At 34.2% G+C, this 11,220-nt stretch overlaps 1 pseudogene; it reads left to right on the forward strand.

The window, feature by feature from the left end:
* Positions 1–7,821, forward strand: part of LOC149535013 (ras-related protein RIC1 pseudogene) — a 38,603-nt pseudogene extending 30,782 nt beyond the window's left edge.
* Positions 7,822–11,220: the final 3,399 nt, after the last annotated feature.

Genomic DNA, 11,220 nt, shown 5'->3' on the forward strand with positions numbered 1-11,220 from the left:
GAAGAATTAGAAGAGAGTTCTGATAGTGATCTTGAAGTAGTTGAAGCTTTACTTGCAAGGAAATATTCTAGAGGCAAAGGAAAATACAAAGGTAAGGTTCATCTAATCTATTTTTAATGTGAGGAAATTGGTCATATTGTTGCTAGGTGCCCAAACAAGCAAAACAAGGATGAGAAGAAATGTCATAAGTTCAATGACAAGAAAAAATTCAAATCATTCAAGGAAAAAGGTAAGAAAACATGTTTCATGGCTAAAGATCCGAAGGATTCTGATAATAGTGAAGATGAAATTGTTTACATTGCTGTGAAAGATGAATCTGATAATGACAAGGAAGATAAGATGACACTTATCTCTCATGTGAGAAAAAATGATACATGAATCATAGATAGTGGTTGTTCTCATCATACGACTGGTGACAAAACAAAGTTTGAACATTTTGAAGACTATGATGGTGGTAGTGTAAGGTTTGGTAATAATGAACCTTGTTGCATAAAAGGAAGAGGAAGAATATCACTAACCAAAGAGCTTGTATGTGATAATGTATATTGGGTTGAAGGACTAAAACATAATCTATTCAGTGTGGCACAACTAATCAATGTTGGATTCAAGGTGGAATTTGTGCATGGAAAAGTAAGGCTGCTGGATGACAAAGGAAAGCTGATTGGATTAGGCATACAAAAAAAAAGGTAATTTGTTTTATCTTGAACTTGGTGAATGCTCATGTTTTATTGCTCAAGTTGAGGAAATTTAGTTTTGACATAGAAGGTTATGTCATGTGAATTTTGATAACCTAGTAAAAACAATAAAATTCAGGAAAGTAAGAGGCATTCCTAGTATAAAGAAACCTAATGTTGGTCTATGCAAGAATTGTCAGATTGGTAAGATGGGAAAGACTAGCTTTAAAAGTAAAAACTATCAGTCTGAAGAAATTTTGGAAATTGTACATACTGATTTATGTGGACCTATTGGAATAGAGAGCTATACTGGAGAAAAGTTCTTCATTCTTTTTGTTGATGACTACTCTAGAATGATGACTGTCATGTATTTGAGAGAAAAGTTAGAAGCATTTGAGAAGTTCAAATGGTATTTGGCTAGAGTAGAAAAGGAAATAGGGAAAAGATTAAAATGTTTGAGATTAGACAGAGGTGGTGAGTTCATTTCCCATGAATTCAATAAATTTTGTATTGAAAGAGGAATCAAAAGATAGGTATTAGCCCCTAGAACTTCTGAGCAAAATGGAATAGTTGAAAGAATGAACAGATCTATCATAGATTGTGCAAGAACTATAATGATTGAAAAAAAAATCACTATCAAATACTGGAAGGAAGCTATCAACACTATAGTTCATACCTTGAATCGAGTATACTTGAAGGACTCATTCAAAACCCCCTATGAGTTATGGTATGGCTATAAACTCAATGTAAGTTACCTAAAAGTATTTGGAAGTAAATGTTATATCTTAAAAAAATCTAGAAAAGGAAAATTTGATGTGAAGGGTGATGAAGGCATATTTTTGGGATATTCTTGCAAGAGTAAGGCATATAGATATTTGAATTTGTCTACTCACAAAATCATAGAAGGTGCACGTGTGAAAGTTGATGAGTTTGCAGAAAGGATTGAAGAAGAAAGAAAAAAGGAACTAGACGATTATAGGAGATTTGTTTTCATTGAACTTGATATAGTGCTAAATACATCTATCAATCAAGAAACTTCTACTCCCAAGTCTTCATTAGTCATCAAGTTGCAAGAAGTTCAAACGGAGTTGCAAGAACCCGAGTCATATTTAGATACCACTGAGCCAATGCCTATCGAGCCAAAGAATCCATAACCTAAAATTGAAGTGCAAGAGGATGACAATTCAATTCATTTAAAAGGTAAGAAACCTATATTGGCCAAGTATGTAAGGAGACATCATGCACCATATCAGATTGTTGGAGACAAATCTAAAGGTACTATGACAAGAAGTAAGCTAAAAAGTACTTGTTTACTTGCTGATTTTAAACATAAAAATGTCAAAGATGCATTGGAAAATGAAAGTTGGATTGAGGCTATGAATGAAGAGATAGAGAAAATAGAGAAGAAAAAAATATGGACTCTTGTACCTAGGCCTAAAGATAAAAATGTGATTGAAACTAAGTGGGTATTCAAAAATAAGTTGAATGAAGATGGTAAGGTATCCACAAACAAAGCTAGACTGGTATGTAAAGGCTACTCTCAAGAAGAAGAAATAGATTATGGTGAAACTTTTGCTCTTGTTGCAAGATTGGAAGGTTTCAAGACCTTAATTGCATATACTGCATACAAAGGATTTAAGGTGTATCAGATGGATGTCAAATATGCATTTCTCAATGGTATTTTGGATGAAGAAGTCTACATTGAGCAACCTAAAGGTTTTGTTGATCTAGACAAGAAGGACATGGTCTACAAATTACACAAAGCATTGTATGGTCTAAAACAAGCCCCTAGAGCATGGTATGAGAGATTGCATAACTATCTTATTCAGATTACTTTTTAGATAACTAATGATAACAATAGTTTGTACATCAAGGAAGGACTATATAACAAGATTTTTTTGGTAGAAATATTTGTGGATGATACGTTGTTTACAGGGAATGATGATCTATGTAAAGAATTTTTAGAACAGATGAACAAGGAATTTGAAATGTCTATGCTTGGTGAGATCAAATTATTTGTTGGTCTTTAGATTTAGTAGAGCAAGAATGGTATCTATATTATTTAGTCTAAATACATCAAGGAGATACTCAAGAAGTTTGGTATGGTAGATTCAAAACCATTTGGAACTCCCATGTGTACTGGACTAAAGCTTACCAAGGATGATGAATCAAAAGAGGTAGATCAGACCTTATACAGATCAATGATTGGAAAGTTGTAGTATGTAGTTCATACAAGGCCTGATATTGCTCTTGTAGTTGGTATAGTGGCAAGATTTTTAGCAAAACCTAGAGAATATCACATGATGGTAATCAAAAGGATCTTGAGATACTTGAAAGGAACTAAAGATTATGGATTGTGGTATAAATTTGGAGGAAATTTAGACTTGAAAGTGTTTATTGATGTTGATTAGGAAAGAAACATTGATGGTAGAAATAGTACAAGTGGTGGAGCATTCTTTCTTGGAAAGAGGTTGGTTTCTTGGACAAGGAAAAAGCAAAATTGTACATCCCAATCTACAGCTGAAGCATAATATGTTGTAGCAATAGTAAACTATTCTAATATTGTTTGGTTCAAACAATTGTTGGAAGGCATGAAGGTTGAGATCAAACAACAAATTTTTATGTTTTGTGATAATACACGTGCAATAAACATATCAAATAATCTAGTAATGCATTAAAAAACCAAGCACATTGCAATAGAGTATCACTTTGTTAGAGAATTGGTGCAGGAGAAGGAAACTAGATTGGAATATGTCCATACAAAAGAAAAAAATGTTGACATATTCACTAAGCCATTACCTAAGGATGCATTCTTGTATATAAGAGGCAAGCTAGGGGCCATTCCCCTATCTAAAGCTCACTAAAATAAAGTTTTAATGATGTATCAATAGGAGCCAAGTTGAAGATCTATCAGTTGATGCAACATAGTCATAGAAACATTGCATATGAATCAATACTTAAGTTACATTGTTACTCATTTGGTATGTGTTGTCTTTGGCATGTGTTGTCAAAGGTGGAGAGTTTACTATCACATCTTTCTAAAATTTGAATTTGTTTGGAGGATAGTTTGCTATGTAATTCCTTCATAAAGGGAGATTACTACATTAGAGAAGTTTGTGGCATAAAATCTAAGAGGGAGAAATGTTCTGTCAGGAAAAGACTTGTTTTCAAATTTCATTGTGCTATGACATGTTGTGTTGCCATCAATGCCAAAGAGGGAGATTGTTGGATACAATTATCCAATTGTGTGTTGTCTTTGATGTTACACAAATGTCATATCAGTTGGCAGACAGAGTCTACCAAGCTCAATTGGTCAGAAAAACAAATTTTAGAGTCTACCAAGCATTCCTGGAAACTACTTTGTGGAAACTGTGTCTACCGAGCTCACTAAGGAGTTGAAGAATTTTGTGGCAGAAGTTAGTGGTAATTGAACTTACAAGGTTAGCAAAGGAAAGTTAGTGTTTATTGAGTTCACTCGGTCTCCAAATGATTTTGCAGAGTTTGCAATGTTAATCGAGCTTCAGTTGGTTAACACTAGAAATCATTTTTGGAACAGTGTTTACCGAGCAGGGTCGACCAATGAAGGATTTCATTGTTTTGGAAAATAAAACTTAACTATTTTACGTAATGATTGTAGCCGACTAAGGTAATGATTATTGGTAATTGTAACTTATAAATGAGCCAACTTGACAATTTGTAAGGTATAAATAAAAGGTCAAGTTGAGAATTCTAAATTGTAATGAGTGAGCATGCAAGTGTGTTTATTGTGAAAAGAGGAAAGTGTGAGCAAAATTTGAAGGATGGTCAGATATCCTTTAGGAGCAACAAAAGATTTATTCGATCAGAGAGGATCTAGTGAAGCAGAAAAAGAGATTTGTATCAACAATTCAGTTGCATCTCATTCAGGTCAATTCATTGTTACTTTCTCACCATTGTAGCAACGATTCCTAAATCTCTTAACAGAAATGGTTTAGAAGCTATTTGTAAATCCTCTAACAAGGTGACAATTCTATTGAATTGTTCTAAAGTCCTCTAGGAAGGCCACTCCTAGCAGGGTGATTAAATACTCTAACAAGGTCACACCTAATAGTATTTTTTGTAACCTTTAACATGGTTGGCTCCTAACACAGCTCACTTTAGAAGAGTGAAAATTAGTATCGAGTTACTTGGTGGTTTTTCCCATATTGGGTTTCCATGTTAAATCTAGTGTCTCTTGTGTTCATGTTATTTCTTTTATGCATGCATGTTAATAACTGTGAATGTTTAAATTCTATTAAAGATAACATACACTGCATCTACCAAGTTACAACATTTTTCTGTATGGTTACCGAGTGATAGCAGTAACTAGTTTAATAAAACATTTAAGGGATCTATGTATTTGTTTTGTAGTAACTGATTCACCCCCCCTCTTAGTTACTCCATCTATATTTCCAATAGGATTTAGATTTAAGAAATCCTAAAGACAACACACATGTGTCAAAATTTTGATACTACATTCTATGAGACTTTTGAACCATATAAATATTTCTTCAACTTAAAAATAAGGTTTTTGTTACCTTTTTCAACAAAATTCTTAGACTACAACACATAAATGTCCTCCTCCAAATTAGTATGAACAAACAATGTTTTCACATCTATTTGCTTGACTTCAAAGTCATAAGCTACTACAAGCGATAAAAAGAATCTAGTAGATTCTATCTTAGCTACATGAGATATTGACTCACCATAATTAATTCCCTTTACCTATGAATACCCCTTTTTGACCAACCATGGATTTTACTGCTTAACATTACCAACTGGACCCAATTTCTTCTTGAACACTGATTTACATCCAATAGACTTATGTCCTTTAGTCAAATTTATTGAATCTCTTATGTTATTTTTCTCAATGGTTTTGTAATGTCCTATTTTTTTGGAACATTATTATTTTGTGTTGCCGACTCACTTTGCCTAGGTTTCAGGGGCAAAAAGGTTCTTTATGGGGTTGAGTTTGAGGTTTGACCTAGACATTTCTAGTTTCAAACCCATCAGAGATGTTTTGGCAGGTTGTTTAGATACTTGCTATTTTTAGTAAGTAAACAAAGCTCAATATTCTTGATATCCCAGTGTTGGTTTCAAATCATCTTGCTGAGATCTTTCCAATGAGCTATTGCATGTGCTTATCTGAGTTCATTTGATTAGTTATTTTAATGCCCGATGATTATATGGTTTGCTAACTAAGTGACTATTAAAGTTCATTTAAATAGTCACTTTATTTTTAAAAGGTACTATGTTCACTTAAGTGACTAAAGGAAAAAATAGTTCTTTATCCCACATTTCTTAAAAGAGCGTGCATCACATTGGGAAAAGTGATAAAGGTACAACAAGCTCCACATGGAAAGTTATGAAGAATATAATATTTAAAAAAAATATTAATCTGGGAGCTGGAAATAATTACTGGTTATCTCTTCAAGGATGCAAACCGTTGAAGAAGCTTTTGGAGGTTAGATGCAAATCTAGCCTTCTTACAGGTTTTATCTACATTTGCCAATTTGACTATTATTTCTGTTTATAAGATTGGATTATTTAGATTATTGCATGTTATTGTATTACTGTTATATAATATAATAATATCTTTGGTGGATATTTGAGCTAACTCCTAGTTTATATTATCAGATCTCTTCCTAGACAAAATTTTTGGTAGTAGTGGCCATACTAAGTTCCTACAGGTAGTAGTACTTACAAATCTATGGAAGTTCTAGAGGGTATATTCGGGTTTGATCGACTGCTATCTTCTTGTTACCAGCATCGTCCTTGTCTTAGTAGATGTATAGGGAGAAACTCCTATTACACATGGTGGGATGGCAACAATTACATCTGATGGATGTGTTAGGAGTCACGAGCCATTTCTTTTCCATTTAAACTCATTTCTAGATTCACACATTAGCAGGGAAAAAGGGGTGGTGGGGAAGGAGGCATTACCACATTCCAAACTGCATGGTATCCTTTCTGGCACGGGTCTAATACATCCACCATCATAGTATGGGTTACCATTAACAAAATGACTAATGTTGATGGGGAATTTTTTCATTTTATATTTCTTTTAATCTGATAGAGCTTTAAAGGATTAGGTGTTGGTGCAAGTTCAACAGTTCTGTGAGTTCTAGATACAAACAAAACTGTTGCAATAAAGAAAATTCATCTCGGGGATGCAAAGGAAGGTGTTCATGTGAATGCCTTGTAAGAAATAAAATTTTTGAAGGAGTTGAAGGATCCAAACATAATACAAATAATTGATGCTTATCTGCACAAATAAAATTTTCATATTTTTTTGAGTTTATGGAGATTGATCTTAAGATCAGTCATTTTGTAGCAAGGGAGATGTCATAGTATAGATTTTGGTAGTAAGTCAGATGCACTTGCAAAATACTAGGAGACACCTTTTCACTACATGGACACATACAAAAAATACCAACTGTAGAGAATTTAGAAAAAGTATTACAAAACAAGCACATTCAGGTTCAGAATAATATGCATTATAGTCAGCATTGAAGACTAGGTACAAGGACATAGGCATTGGAAGAGCATTCTAAGTTTAATTGGACTTCCAATGGGAAGCTCATGCCATGACTAGACTCATCTAAGAAATTTATTGAAAGAACATGCGAAAGGTAGTTGGAGTGACTATTTGTTCAAGCTTCTACTGATTGGTGACTCAAGGGTTGGGAAATCATGCCTTCTCTTTAGATTTGTAGATGATTCTTACTTGGAGAGCTACATCAGTACAATTGGAGTGAACTTTAAAATATAGATAGTGGAACAAGATGGAAAAATGATTAAACTTCAAATTGGCAAGAACGTTACAAGATGATCACAATCAACTACTATTGTGGTGCACATGGGATTATTGTTGTATATGATGTGACAGATCAAGAGAGTTTCAACAATGTCAAACAGTGGCTTAATAAAATCAATCAATATGCAATTGAGAATGTAAATAAATTTCTTGTTGGAAATAAATGTGATCTTCTATGAGAAAGGTGGTTAGCTATGAGAGTGCAAGGCTTTTGCTAATCCCTTGGGTATTCCTTTTCTTAAGACAAATGCAAAGAATGCAACTAATGTTGAGGAAGCATTTATGACCATGGCATCTAAGAACGTACACTAAGTGTTTGACCAAACTCCTACAAAAAACATTTAAACTTTTTGTTTAGGTTGACAAAATTGTTAAGTTTATTACAATGGTTTGACGAAATGCCTTCTACGCTCAAAGTTCAACAACAATTGGCAGTAAGATTGTAGCTTTAAGTTCACCAAATTATTGGTGAAAAATTGTGAAGTTGATTACAATTATTGGCATAAGCCAAAGGCATAATATTGATTAGTCTTTTAGTACAGGTATAGAAAGATGGGAATTGTTGAAGACACAAATCATGGCTATAATAGACCCTAAAAAAAATAAGAGTTCAAGGTACACTTGTGATGGGCAAGTCAAAGATCCTTATGAATGTAAAACTTAAGTAAGGAGCTTGTACAATGATTATAACAAATTTCGATCAAAGCTTCAAAAGGAATTTTCTTTCATTGATTATGTGGACCTTTAGCTAGAGCTGCAAAACAAGACAGATATGATAAGAAAAAAATGTGATGATTTGGCTTGGGATCACCTTGTAGAGGATAGTTACAAAAATTTGCATAGGGAAGATACCAATCAACTTGATAATAGTATGGATAATATGCAAAATACTAATAATGGCACAAGTTTACTAATAGGTAATTGGGGGATAGAAGTATCTTATGGAGCTGTTTACACTAGTCCTTCTGATGAGCATGTTGATGGCCCATATAGAAGAGTTGACCAGACTGCCAACATTGGCAACTCCTCATCTTATTTAGACATGGAAAACTCCAACATCTTATTTTGTGACATGGAAATTAGCTTGGATAAATTTTATGGTGATAATAGGCTAGAAATTAGGTCAAATTTTGACGAGGAGCAAATGGACCACAATGTTGGCAGGATAGATGATATAGCATGTGTTGAGTTAGAGGACATGTCTAAAAATGTTGTTCCCCTAGGTGATGAAAAATCACAAAATTCTATGTAGAGCAACTCACTTGTGTTCGAAGGAGATGGTCAAAAACCATTATCGTTCATTGACTCAATGGATCTGCTTTTGGTCAAAAAGGACAAGATTGTCCAAGTGTTGACAAGGTTGGATGGTTCTTCCAAATTGGTTGAGGATCTCATGTGAAAGATTGTGATAGAAGAGATACATGGTAGTGTATGTGGTGTCACAAGTCCTCTCTTACATACTATTTTTGAAACTTTGAAAATGATAAAATATGATTACTTGCAATTATTAATGGATATAGATCTAGCCATAAAATTTGGAAAGGACAAGGAGAATGAGGTATATGAGCTATGCCTTCAATTGAGCTTGATGCATCACTCCATCCACCAAGCTAAAAATAAAATGAGTGCGGCAGCCACTGATGAAGAAGATAACTAGGGTTTAAGGGCGCAAGAAATCATGCAAATCATTGAAGGAATTCATAAAGTGGGTAGGTGTGAAGGAAAACAATGTGATTCAATCATTCAATCACATGTTTTTCATTTGAGACTTTCCATGATGAGAAAGGTTCTATGGACCAAAAAGTTGATCCATTTGGAAATTTTGATTTTTATGACAACAACTATACATTTTCACATGAGCACATGGTTAGTGATACAACAAGCGAGGATAATTCAAGGATTTTAATTAATGGTGAACCTTCCTTTTATGAAGACTTTGAAATAAGAGAGAGTACTTATGGTGGGGTAGGAAGTTTAGATTTATTCTTAGCATGCTTTGAGGGATTTTTCAACTTACCCAGAGATTTATCACCTAGCTCTTATGCGATGGCCATGACCTACTTGTTGATTGGTGATTTTTCTTGTTGGTATATTTCCTCTATCAATGATTTGCCTATATATGTTGGTAATATATTTGATGATTCTATTTGGCCTTCAAGGTCAATAAGTTATTTGCAGATGAGTGGGGAGATCACACATTACTCTATGTTCCACATGAGGTGTGTACATTTTTTATTCAGCAGGATATTGAAGACAATGTTAGCACTCATGATGTTGGTGATTCACCAACCACTCTTTCCTTTATCGAGGATCATGTTGATTGGGTAATTAGGGATCCAAGTGTTATCTTATATCTAGCAGATTATGCTATGTTGTTACATAGTCATATGATTATAATCTATGTGTTTCAGCCTTCTGACACATCATAGTTCCAAAGATTAGGATTACTCCATTTTTACCAGGGTGATATAGTGGTGGAGTCAGATTGGCTAGATCTATCATTGTCATTGATACAATTATTGTAGGAGTGGCACAATGGTACAAATATTACAAGAGCTAGTCAATGGTACCTCAGATAGCACATGAGTTCTCACTTGGGATCTAGATGGAGCATCCCTATACTTTGCATTTTATTAGGGAGCTAGGAGGAGAGTTTGGTCATTATCATCTTGGGGTGGATATTCATATATTTCCAAGCTTGCATCATCACTTGACAATAGAGACTCGCAGGGTCACTCATGGAGTGAGGCATTCATTTTGACTAAGGGTATTGGCACACATGGAAACAACACATGGAAGTTGGTGTCCTTTAATCGTGAGCCTTGGGATCCTAGCATTCAGTTATTTGGCATATCAATTCCTATTGCACTATTTCACCATTACGGATTTGGGAAGATGCATGCCGGGTTACATCAGTTGAGGAGTAGAATCTCATTCTCAAGGCAAGTATGGGATCTTGACATTTAGTTTCTGTAGGTATGAGCAGATTGCTTGAGGACAAGAAATCTTTGAGAAGGTAGGCTTTGTAATGTCCCCTTTTTCCAGGACGTTATAATTCTGTGTTGTTGGCTCACTTCGCCTAGGTTCTAGCAGTGAAAAGGTTCTTTATGGGGTTTAGTTCGAGGTTTGGCCTAGACATTTCTAGTTTCAAAACCATCAGAGTAGTTTTGGTAGGTTGTTCGAATACTTACTATTTTTAGTGAGTAAATAGAGCTCAATATTCTTGATAGCCTAGTGTTGGTTTGGAAGTGTCTCATTGAGAGCAATCCAACGAGCTATTGCACGTGCTTATTTGAGTTTGTTTGATCACTTATTTTAATGCTTGATGATTATATGGTTTACTAAATGACTATTAAAGTTTATTTAACTTGTCACTTTATTTTTAAAAAGCTACTATGTTCACTTAAGTGATTGTAGGAAAAAAGGGTTCTTTATCCCACATTGCTTAAAAGAGTGTGCATCACATTGGGAAAAGTAATAAAGGTACAACAAGCTCCACATGGGAAGCTTTTGGAGATTGGACACAAACCTAGCCTTCTTACAGGTTTTATCTACATTTTCCAATCTGACTATTATTTCCATTTATAAGATTGGATTATTTGTATTATTGCATGTTATTATATTACTGTTATATAATACAATAACATCTTTGGTGGATATTTGAGCTAACTCCTAGTTTATATATGTACTTTCTGAATATTGGAGGAATAA

Source organism: Cupressus sempervirens, chromosome 10, assembly GCF_028749045.1.
Source record: "Cupressus sempervirens isolate cs-2001-9-10 chromosome 10, ASM2874904v1, whole genome shotgun sequence".
NCBI lineage: Eukaryota > Viridiplantae > Streptophyta > Pinopsida > Cupressales > Cupressaceae > Cupressus > Cupressus sempervirens.